This window comes from Lissotriton helveticus, chromosome 1_1, assembly GCF_964261635.1.
Source record: "Lissotriton helveticus chromosome 1_1, aLisHel1.1, whole genome shotgun sequence".
Taxonomy (NCBI): Eukaryota; Metazoa; Chordata; class Amphibia; order Caudata; family Salamandridae; genus Lissotriton; species Lissotriton helveticus.
The window spans coordinates 749058629-749070905 of NC_136057.1; positions in this window are offsets into that span (position 1 = coordinate 749058629).

The window sequence follows — 12277 nt, forward strand, 5'->3', positions numbered from 1 at the left end:
TTGTCCCCATTGTAACCCGTCATGCCTATCTTCTCCCCATTGTTCAGTAGTTGGTTCAGCCCGGACCGTTGTTAGAGGTAGATCATCCGGCTCCACCGGAGGACACCCCTAATAAAAAGGACATATATATAAAAATACGGATTAGCCGCTGTATCGTGCTAGCAAACTATAACATAAAAATCGTTAGGAAAAACAAAAGGAATCGAGCAAAATCAGTAGGCCACTGATGGGATCTTTTTGACCCCGCTAAAATAGAAACATTAGGAACAACCCCTCATGAGAAATATGAAACTAGTGAGAAGAGCCGAGCTCGACGCCATGATGGCTGCAAGACAGCTCGGCTCCGCCGCCCACCCCGCCCAAATAACGACAAACCCTATGTAAATATTATAAATATATACAACACTCCAGCAAAGTAACAAGTTAAAACGTTTTATTATACAACTATTTATTATACAACTATTTACATGGCAGCCGGCTGCAACATCAATCCCCATGCATTCGCCGCCTGCTTGACGCTGTAGCAATGTTGGGCTACTTTGGGCACCTTTTTAGTAGGCTTTGGGCAATAAGAAAGTCTACAAAAGCCATCAGCCGGCGAGGTAGCGTCGGTGGCGGCCTGGGGTGGAGGACCGTTGTGCGAATAGGCCGGAGGCAACACAACGCGTCGAGGCCCGTCCCCGGATCATCCAGAGGTGATGTCCAGCAAGTTGTGTGCGGGGGATGCCTTGCTGATGGCTCCCCCCTTTGTTGCCTGGTCCAGCCATCTTGTATATCTACGCCAGGAGATGGCGTGGGGCGCCCGCGGAGAGGCGGCACGGACGGCCCCCTCTCTCCCCCCCCCAGGTGGAAGTTCCTCTCCCGCACTAAGACTGCCATTAGCGTTCCACTCAACGAGCCCCCACGGATGACTGGCCGGGGGACCCGCTCCGGTGGCCATGGTGAAGGACAGCTACTGGGGGGCTCTCAAGATGGCGGCCGGCTCCCCGGATTTGGGCCTGGTCCACTAGGATGGCTCTGGGCTACCATGGAACTCGGATGCTTGCCTGCTCGGGCATGAGCCCCACTCTTGAAGACGTCCTCTCAGTTTTAAAGATTCTACGAGAGTCGTTGGCCCTCGACTACCGCGGGCTTCCGGTGGGGGCAACCACCACTGTTGCTCGTCTATCCCCCATGGATATGCCGCTGCCCCGGGCGACCACCACCTTATCCACATCTGGTGCCGTAGGAAAGACTGATTCAGCGCATCTGTGGAGGGATACGCCTGCTGTCCCGCTCTCCGGAGTGGCCACAACGTTGTCACAAGATGGTGGTGCTCTCATGCTGACACCAGCTTTTGTCCGAATCACTAAGAGACACTGTAGACTGCCAACTCGATCAGCTCCGGTGGGACCTCAGCGTGACCCGGTAGGGAAGATTTTGCCTTCCTCACCTTTAAGTCGCGGCTCATGCCGCCTGTCCTTTCTGCTGGCGTTAACGGAATTTTTTTTGAACTGCCGAAAGGGATTCTGGTCCGGCCGCTAGTTATTGGAGGCGTTTGAACTATACTCTGGACCCGCCCGGCCTCGACCAAAATGGCGCCAGTATGGGCGGGACTTGCAACTCCTTATGACGATTCTAGTTACTTAGCCTTGATGTTATGGGGGATGTATGCGGTCTTTGTGCACATGGCGGGCGGGGAAGAGTACTGGCTGGGCATGCAGACAACCCTATTGATGTCGTTTTTTTACTGTTGATTATTGTATTATTAAAGCTCCGAAGTAATGTTACTCATGATACTCGCCTATGGTGTGCGTATGGACGATTTTATTGTAACTGACCCTGTTATACTTTCAATTATAAAATCAACCTTCACTGATCCTGCAACCGTTTGTTACGTTTAGTTTTTTAATTAAAATGGCTCGCTCGTTACATACTCCTATACTACAGTGTAATCTCTCCTTACCTCATGCGTTTCCCGTCTGCCCCGTGGCCCGCCTGTATGGTTGGAGGCCCGTATTTGAATGCTGACATTTTTGCAATCAAGGTTTTAAAAGAAAAATATATATGGAACTAGCATCATAACATTGATAAGGTTTTTTTTAAAATACCATGCTCTGCGAACAGGAACGACCCTATACCACCGTAAACCATTTCTTTTCCTCGAATGAAAACATGAATCCGTCACCCCCCACCTTATACTGAATACCCCTGACTTTTGACCCTCTCCTACACGCGGTCTGTACTACCGCCCTCGGGCGATCTATGTAAAGAACAGACTACCATTGGTTATCTTTGCCGCACTACCAGTTCCTCTGGGCTTCAATGCCGAGACATAAGGGACTGCATCCCAGAGAGATAAGTCAAGTACGTGGTAGGTAAAAACATTTTCGTGTTTATGCGCGCTGATGTGCTTTGAGCGCTGCTCCCCCCCCTCTTTTTCTTTTTGCAGGTTACATCGGAATTTCGGCTGAAGTATGGAGAAGACCTAAAACCGCACCGTGTTCCACGCGTGGAAAATAGGCTAGCTCTGTGAGACGGTACATTATATGTAGGAGCTATCTCTGGGAGCGTGAAAAATTGTATGGTATGAATGTGCGCATGGGCCCTGATTTGTACGGTATGAATGCGTATGTGTGGCGCACGTGTGGGTCAATAAAAGAATGCTTTTTGTATGATTGAGGCGTTGATCGAACGGTTAATGGGATAGGAAAATTAAGCCCGAACATGATACCTACATGTGAAAGACGAATAAAAATATAGCACTTTCCTTACTTAGGAACGACTCTCTCTGGAGCTAGCGAATGGGAGAGTGGCCTACACCAGAAACTTGAAGGCTTATTTCAGTACGACGAACCCAACCCCAACCGATATCCCAAATGTACACCCAAAATAATGCGCACCAGTGAGTCAATTTATGTGCTGACTAAATAAGAAAAGTTAAGAGTACCCCGGGTTGGGGTTCATCCAAAATCCCCCTCAGCCCAGATATTAGGGATATTGTTTTTTTTTTAGATTTACCCCTTCTCCTTCCACCCTCGTAGAAAAGTCAGAATTGTACCATCGCATGTCCGACTGACACCCCTCCTTTACCTCAGCTTGGATCATCATTTGCTGGATGTTGGAAGACCCCACCGTGAGTATAAGCGCGACTGGACTAGTGTCCGACCAATTAAAAAGGAGTAAGTATTTTTGAAGCGAGGTTACCAACAAAAATTGTCTACTATTAGGAAGGAAGGAGAACAAAGAGCTCGACCCCCAAAATGAATTAAAGGGAATACTGAGAATACGCAACATGCATGACAAAGTCCTTTTGCCCAAAATAGCTCTGTGTTCTGTCTTAGGTTTCCGTACTTGATGTATGTACTGTCGCACCCTATCTGGTATTTGTGTGTACGTAAACTATGAATTTATGTTTTCCCTCAGCTTGTGTTTTATACGTGAAACCGACCCGTACTTCACATGTCGCTCGACTCCAACCATTGCAGCCTTCTCATCCTCTTAGACCTATCGGCTGCATTTGACACAGTCGACCATGCCCTACTAATCAAGGTCCTAAAGGAGAGAGCAGGCTCGAAAAGACTGTCCTAAAATGGTTCTCCTCCTTTCTTAACAACCGCACACAAAGAATAAAAATTAAAACTTGCGAATCAGACATTCTTCCCATCAGCAGAGGAGTTCCTCAAGGGTCTGTTCTCTCTCCTCAACTCTTCAACATTTACATGGAGACCCTCACCTTAATTCTAAGGAAAGCTAACATCCCCTTCCACCTTTATGCGGACGACACGCAACTCTATCTGGAAACCACATCGATCTCGGACATCCACAGACTGAACCACACACTTACTGAAGTTCAGCTCTGGCTCTCTTCCAACCACCTCAAACTCAATGAGGAAAAAACTGAAGTGCTCCTAATCTCTAACAAAGAAGAGAACCCCCAAATCCTTGATTGGCTCAAAGCCTTAAACGCTCTAAATGTGCCGCTTGTTCCATCGAACTCCATAAAATCCCTAGGGATCACCCTTGACCCCAAATTGGATATGAAAGAACACATCTCAAAAACCGCCAAAAGTGCCTTCCTGAACCTGAAATTGCTCTACAAACTAAAACCATTCCTCCCCACAAAAGACTTGAAACAGGCCACGCAGGCGCTGGTCCTCTCCAGAATTGACTACGGCATTGCCACTCTGACTGGAACAGCCAAATCTCACCTACGTCCTCTGACCTCCACCCTAAACGCAGCTGCAAGAATGATCACGGGAACAAAGAAATATGAACACATCACCCCAGCTCTAAAGGATCTGAAATGGCTCCCTATTGACCAACGAGCTAGCTTCCGCACAGCTTGCCTCACACACAAGGCCCTGCATACGGGCAAACCGGAATACCTGGCCAATAAGCTCAAAAGGGCCGGGCAGTCTAGAAACCTCAGAAGCTCCAACACGCTCCTACTCATTCCTCTGAAATCCCAGAAACTCTCAACATCGAGCAAATCCTTCGCGGGCAATGCTCCCAAAATATGGAACTCCATTCCACCACACATCAGAATGACCACATCCTTCCCGAAATTCAAGAAGCTACTCAAAGTCCTCTTCCTTGAGCGCTCCGGAACCAACTAGAACTAAACCTAGACTTTATTGTTTCATGTCCTCGCTCACCCCTGAGCTGATTGACTTGCCTACGAATCTCCACCTGGGTCACGCTTGGCTGCTATTGTATAGAGTGTACTCACACCTGTGTGCATTGACCTGCTTTTTGTCCGCATTATCTGTCTAACCCATGTATATTTGCTGTGAAGCGCTCTGATACCCTCGGGTCCAGCCAGCGCTATACAAAACTTTAATAAATAAATAAATAAAATAAATACTGTTCTATATGTGTGTGCACTGAATAACCTATTATTATACACGTTTCTCTCTCTCTCTCTCTCTTTATGTTGTACGTGTGCTAATAGCCTATTTGGTGCACACGACGCTCTCTCCCTCTGGGGGCTCCCTTGCTCCCTTTTGAATAAATGACGACACTGTACCTCGCCGGCACAGGTATAATTGGCTTTAGACACGACAGTGTTTGAACAAATTGACAGAAACAAAACAATCGTATTTTGCCATATTACTACCTCTCTTTTCTGCAAAATGATGGAACTTAATTGGCTGAGAAAGAAAGGACAGGTAAGACGACTAATGTCCCCTAATCTGACCCTTAAAAGGGAACTATATGTCAGTGGCTTTTGTTTTAGTGCTTTAGTACCACCACCCTCATCATTCGGATTACCACCGCCCATTGCACAAAAGTAGAATGTCCGAAACGTCCCCGTTTTTCCAGAATGGTCCCAGTTCTGTAACCAGCCGTCCCAGAAAATCTTAAAGACTGTAGCTGATGACCTTGTTTTTTAAAGATAAATTGTCCAAAAACTGATAAAAGTTAGCCGTTGCTGTCAGAAAAGAAAGAGAAAAAAAAATGCTTAACGTATGTCCTTCCCTGGAAAAAGTAGCTGTAAGCCCATGATAATAAGCACTTCACACTTTTTATGAATTAGCAGACCTTGAAGAAAAATATAGCTCAACAGGATTTGTTTTAGAAAAACACGAGTCTCTACTGGAGGAGCCGGTTTGAATTCGATGAACCATGTCATTGTTGGATATCAGACTTCTTGCCACGCTCGCAAATATAACAGGAATAAACACCAGACAGACATGATGTTTGAAAATAGAAAGATACTTGCAGACCTGCACCACAGTCATGATGCATTAGTTAACAGCATACACTGATGTAAGGATTACTAAGCATCCACCCTATCGTGACCAATAAACGTTTCCCCAACTACTTGGGGTTGGGAGAGAAATTAAAGTGTGTAAACATCTTCCCCTGCCAGTTCTCTAAGCCTTGTTTTTTTGTACTCATTTAAAGATAACGTGCGGTCGTCGGAGGAGAGGGGCCGGACGTGACGCACAGCCTGGCTGCAGATCGGGGAATATCTATGACCTCGACCAAGGTGGAGCCACAGAGCAAAGAGTTGCGGGACAAGGCACCATTCTCAACGTGGAAAGTGAAGGAAAGAAGGGCTGTCCAGAAGCCCCTGCATGTTGATGAGCTCGTGCCGAAAGTCCCAGCCCATTGTGTCCGATTGATGGGCCCACTTGCTTGAAATTTCTGCCCTCCTTGGTCCGTTTCAGACCCGATCCCACTCCACCCTCTTTTCCCTCGGCCTCCCAAAGCACGCCCCCATCACCCCTTTTTCCATATGGAGTTTTTGAACTTGACTTAAAGAAGAAACACAGCACAAAAGATAGAATAGGGTTTGTCCCGAAAGAAGAACGGAATGCGGGTACCCCGACTAAAGTACCTATGGTAGATTAGTTAGGTAACAGGACAAACAGGACTGTGGTCCGAGAGCAAAGAGTGGCCACACCCCGCAACGCGAAATCTGAATCCGAGCTGGACGCATAGCTCCACCGCCGGTGCTCAACAGTGCCAACGAAAGAAGAAGAACAATGAGAGCCTACCAGTGATGGCTCGCTGTACTAAGACACTGGAAAGACGGACCCCCTTTTTTGAACATTGCCACCTCTTGACTGTCCCTTGTATTAAGTCGAATTCCTCTCCCAACCACTTTGTATTGATTATCACCCAATTGAGCTTTCGAAACCTTACATCGGTCACTTTCAACTGTACATGGATAACTAAGAAGGCGTTAACTCTGTATCTTGATGATTGTAGAACACCAGTTATGCACATGAACATGCTGACTAGTTTTGACCCCCATGGAGTCCAGACCTCAAGTGATAATAGCCCTTATCCTGCCAGGACATTTTTGTATGACATCATGTTTGTATTCGAACGAATCTCCTACATCGTCTAATGTAATGTCCCCGCCTCCAAGGTCTAACGTATGACACAGCTAATGTAATTTTGTATGCACTGTCTCCCCGCCCACCACATTGACTACATATGGTTATGTACGATTCTGTCTGCATTGATAGCAGAATTATTTCCATCTGCCTGTAATGCATATGGGCTACCAAAGCGAATTGTATAACTAATGTCAGCTTGTACATCCTCACCTGTGACGTGAACAGGAATTAACTAACTTATGATAAAAACTGGGGACTGTGGAAAATGACTAAAATTAGGTATCTATAAGCGGCGTTCATTTATGTTCACCACAGCCACTGTTGAAAGTAAAGTGAAAATCGAGAAACAGCGGCCACGCCATCTTGTCCCTTTTAGGCCCCATCATGCACGTAAGTGGCAGCCATTTTGTGTGTCATGGCCTCTCTGCCCACTGCCAATAGCCTGCGCGTCTCTCCCCCTCACTCCCCTGCCTCACAAACATTCCCCCGCGCCCCGACACCCCCCGGTCTCTCCTGCTTGGGCCATAAACGCACCTCTAACGCGACCCTGTCTCCGAGCCACATCCCGTGCTGAACCCCCTCGCTCTTTCATCTCATTCAAAGAACAGGCCCTTTTTGATAACCTCTTCCTCCCTGCCCGATTGTCCGGCTTGATCCCAGGCCATCACCTAGCCCAACAGATGCAGTTTATTGCCCCCTACAGTAGGACCTCGCCTCACATCAAAGGAGCGGGGATTAATCAATGCTTTCGCACCCCGAAGATCCGACTGATCACACACATCCCCGTTCCCAGCGGAATGTCCAGCTGCGCGATAACCACCACATGCTGAGATCGGGGTGGGAACTCTACTGTAGATATGTGTGGGAACGGGCATGGACCGGGGATTCCGAGAATGTCTTTTCTGTCCTTCAAAGAAACATTACGGATGCAGTGTATGTAATAAAGCCATAAACCTGTGTATAAGAGGCCAGGCCTCAGGGATGCGGTTAGAGCACCTCGAGAAGATACCCTGTTGTCTGATTTGACTTGTTCTGCTCCGTCGGAATAAACTCCTGTTTCCTGTCTTCCTGTCTCCAGCGCCTGCCTCTTTGTTTGGTAATCTCGAATGGTATGAGAGGCGACTAACGCCGGGCAAATACTGAAGGGTTCTTGGTCGAATTCGGCCCTACCTTTTCACACATGGGTACTACAGAGGAAAGTCACAGCCTTACAGGGGAAACTTAACGCGATTAATAAAAACCGAGCGGAACTCTCCCTCTTACGCTTGCACAGAACCTCCTATGACCAGGGTAATAAGATTAGGGTCCACCTCGCCAGGCAGCTAATGAGAAAGAGCACATAGGGGACATCTACGATGAGCACAACACAACTGTGGGGCAAGACACCGAACGCTCTACTTAGCCACCCGATCACGGATGAGGAAGTCTGTGACGCCATAAAAAGTCTGAAATGCCACAAATCTCTGGGGTCTGATGGGCTGACGGCCCACTGATACAAAGCCTACAAGGCGGAGTTAGTCCCACAGTTGGTGAAGTTGTTTAACTACATGGTGGGCGAGGGTAGGGTGACGGAGCTATGGGTGAGGCTCTGGTGTCTCTCATCCCTAAAAAAGACCTGAAACAATGCGGTTCCGACCGGCCCATAGCACTGTTAAATTTAAACGGCAAACAATACTCGAAAATCTTGGTTATGAGGCTGGATGACCTTCTCCCGGAATTGATCCACCTGGATCAATCAGGGTTTATTAAAGGAAGACAAACCCATGACAATATCCATTAGACTTTGCACATCATTGAGAAAGTCACCAAAAAGAAGATACCTGCTGTCCTGGCGCTAGACGCCGAGAAAGTCTTTGACCGGGTGGACTGGGGATTTCTCTTCCTCACTTTGGAGAAGTTTGGCTTCTGTGACAAATTTTTAAGGATGATTAAGGCGAACTACTCTCCAGTAGCTAGAGTGCAAGTGAATGGGGTGAGCTCTGAAGTATTTCTGTTGGGAAGGGTAACACAACAGGGGTGTCCCCTTCCTCCTCTATTGTTCGCGCTCAGCATAGAGCCGCTATCAGCCATGATCCGACAGGATCCCAAGATCAACGGAATACGTTCATGAGGTATCGCTATTTGCAGACGATATCCTGCTTTCATTGACTGAACCCGCTGCCTCACTTCCGACCACTTTGGAGGTACTACACCGCTTTGAAGGGGTAGCAGGATTCCGCACCAACATTTCTAAGTCACACCTGCTTAATCTGACGACCCCCTCCAAGCAATGGTAGCCGACCTCAAGAGCTCAACACTCTTCCAGTGGGCTGCCCGCAAGATCACATATTTAGGCATTTGAATCACACCCACACTACCGGAACTGTTTCGCGCCAATTATCCTCCATTGCTCCGACATTTAAAGGCAGGCTTAAAAAGATCGGGCTCTGCTATATCAGTCTTGGCTCGGCAGGATTCATGCCATTAAAATGTCAATGCTCCCTTGCCTTCTCTACCTTTTTCAAGGGCTAGCAATCGAAGTGGAGGGCAGTGTTTTCGCTAACCTATGTTCTTTAATGACACAATTCATTTGGCAAGGGGAAAGAGCGTGATTATCTTATAAAGTACTCAGCCTACCTAAAGCCAAGGGAGGCCTGGCCCTACCAGATTTAACTTTATACTATAAAGCTGAGCAATTACAGGTCATCCCGGAATGGTCTGCACGTTAGTCAGACAAACACTGGCTCCACGTGGAGAGAGCACTCATGGGAATGTATATTTGGGATGTGTTGTGGAAGCCACAAAAAGACTACCTGCCAAACGCTTATCTGGGCACACCTACTCGTACTACCCTCAGGGTATGGGACACAGTCACAGGGAATTGGCCTCTGACATCTTTTCAATCATCTTTTACCCCAATACATTTCAATCTGGCATTCCCTCCGGCCCTACAGCTCGGTCCCTTTGAGGCCTGGAGGAAGGGGGGGTCTGACAGTATCAGTCTTATTTCATAATTGGGAAGTGTGCATCTTCGAGAACTGCGTCCGAGACTATCATCTCACAATCAGCTGATACACTGGTTATCCCACCCCAATGTGAGGGAGGCGGCCACGAGAGATCTCACCCCATTGAGAAATTCGCAAAGAATAGAAGTGGGACAAGGGGTAATATCACCTTTCTGTACAATCTACTAATGAACACCCTACACACACTCCAGCCACAATATAAAGTACACTGACGAAGGGTCTTGGCCTTCGACATCACGGAAGCTCAATGGTCTGGAGTGGCTAGGGACATTACAACATTTAATTACTCAATGTGGCTACGAGAAGCGCACTATAAAGTGCTATTTGATTGGTATTTACACCCAGCCAAATTTAAACAGATATTACCGCAAATGTCAGACCCCTGATGGAGGAGATGCGGGCTCTTAAGGGATTTCCAGCATATATGGTGGGATTGTCCTAGGATTAGACCATTCTGGACAGAAATACTGGCAGAACTTAAAGGAATCATGGGTAACCCCATACCAGATGACCCAGGGTTTGTGCTGTTCGGTCTGCGTAAAGAGTCTCTACGACACCTGTCACACAGCGATAAATCTATCATGTGGTTGTGCCTTGGAGCAGAAAAATTTGCGGCAGCGGCGGAGTGGAAGAAGACTGTGGCTCCCTCAATAACTCAAGGGCATACCCGCTTGTGGAGAGCACTAACAATAGAACATCTAGTGGATAGCTCGGCTGACTTTTACAAAAACTTTGAATTTGTGTGGGGTCCTCTGGTGTCGTATGTCTCGGAGGGTTTTTCCCTGTTCGCGTGCTCGGCCAGAACTAGGGCACTCCATTTGCTTCAATTTTGAATCCCAGGAGGATATCAGAAGGTTCAGGAATTTCCCAGGCATTGGCAAGAGTTTCCACCTCTCTTCTGCACTATACATTTGACTTGCTGTACTTCAATCTATTAAATGCTTGTAGCTCTTGTTGTTGAGGGAGGGGGAGGGAGGGAGGTGTATTGCACCGGAGTGGTTCTAAGTTTTTTTTTCTTTCTTCCTTTTCTTTTTGTTCTTTCTTAGAGCTCTGTTTTCTTGCTCCTTGATGTCAGAACACTGTACTTTTGGCAATAGCAGGTAGCTAGTAACCAGGAGCAAGGACATTGTAAGAATCACCTATATCGTTAGTAGTGTTATACTTTGGAAAATAAATACAACTTTCACAAAAAAACACTTTAAAAAATAAATTATGGATTGATTTAAAAAAAGCTTTGGACCTCCTCACTGACAATTGCAAGTGTTTGTAATGTATATAAGCTATTATAAAACAAAGTAGTGCACATTAAAATACAGTGCGTCAACCCAAAGACTAAGCCTAAGGGTACACATACGATTAGGAATATGAAGTGGTGAAAATGTGTGTCTTTAGGATTTCACGTCTCCTGTATCCTAGGGATTTCACATTTAACTGCTTGCATGTAGCTTGAGACTGCATCATTTCCCTCTCAAAATACAGGGGCAGATCAAGGGATAAGTATTGTGCTGTACTGTATTACAAAACATATAGTACTTACTACCCCTACATGGGGTGCTTATGCACTTGCCTAAATAGGTAGCATGCTACACTGACCAACATTGAGCCTCACCCATAGACTCGGTCACCCTACCCTCGCCCACCATGTAGTTAAACAACTTCACCAACTGTGGGACTAACTCCGCCTTGTAGGCTTTGTAAAATTGGGCCATCAGCCCATCAGACCCCAGAGATTTGTGTCATATCAGACTTTTTAAGGCGTCACGGACTTCCTCATCTGTGATCGAGCTGCTAAGTAGAGCGTTCTGTGTTCTCGAAACTTGGGGGAGCGCAATATTATGTAAGTATTCAGCCTGTGCGGCTTCCAGAGCTGGTTCCGCTGTATACAGATCCCAGTAGAATTTCCCAAATACCTGGGCCTTCCCAGTGTCTTGCCCCACAATTGTGTTGTGCTCATCGTGAGAAACATTCTTTACAACTCAACTTTTACCACGCAGTGCCTTTACGACGCAACTTTTACAACGCAAATCATTACAATGCATTGCGCTGGGGGGCGCTCTAGGATAGGAAATAGGTTTAATTTACTATCCAACACCTTCCCTACTATCCACGGGGACTGGAGTTGGAATAGTAAATTAAACTATTCACTATCCAGCGCCCCAAAGCACTATGCGTTGTAAAGGCATGCGTTGTAAAAACAGCGTAGTACAGGCATGCGATGTAAAAGCATGCGTTGTAATGTCATACATCCGCTCATCGTAGATGTCCCCTATGTGCTCTTTCTCATTTTTCACTCCTAGCTGCCTGGAGAGGTGGTCCTCAATCTTATTACCCTGGTCATAGGAGGTTCTGTGCAAGCGTAAGAGGGAGAGTTCCGCTCGGTTGTTATTAATCACGTTAAGTTTCCCCTGTAAGGCTGTGACTTACAACTGTGGTTGGTGG